The sequence below is a fragment of the Vombatus ursinus genome, unplaced genomic scaffold (genome assembly GCF_900497805.2).
Source record: "Vombatus ursinus unplaced genomic scaffold, bare-nosed wombat genome assembly UNPS02009132.1, whole genome shotgun sequence".
Taxonomy (NCBI): Eukaryota; Metazoa; Chordata; class Mammalia; order Diprotodontia; family Vombatidae; genus Vombatus; species Vombatus ursinus.
This window is the reverse complement of record NW_020948910.1, coordinates 12520744-12521006: the sequence shown is the minus strand read 5'-3', so window position 1 is coordinate 12521006 and position 263 is coordinate 12520744.

The window sequence follows — 263 nt, the reverse complement described above, 5'->3', positions numbered from 1 at the left end:
TCATATTTGACCCCATTTGGGGTTTTCTTGGCAAAGATACTGGAATGGTTTGCCATTTCCTTCTTCAGCTCATTTGACAGAAGAGGAACTGAGGCACACAGGGCTAAGTGACTTGCCTAGGGTCTCACAGCTAGTAAAAGTCTGAGGCCAGATTTGAACTTAGGAAGATGATTCTTCCTGACTGCTGACCCAGCACTCTATACACTGTGCCACCTAGCTGTCCCTAATGTATTGTACTCCGTGTGAAGTTTATTATTACTTTA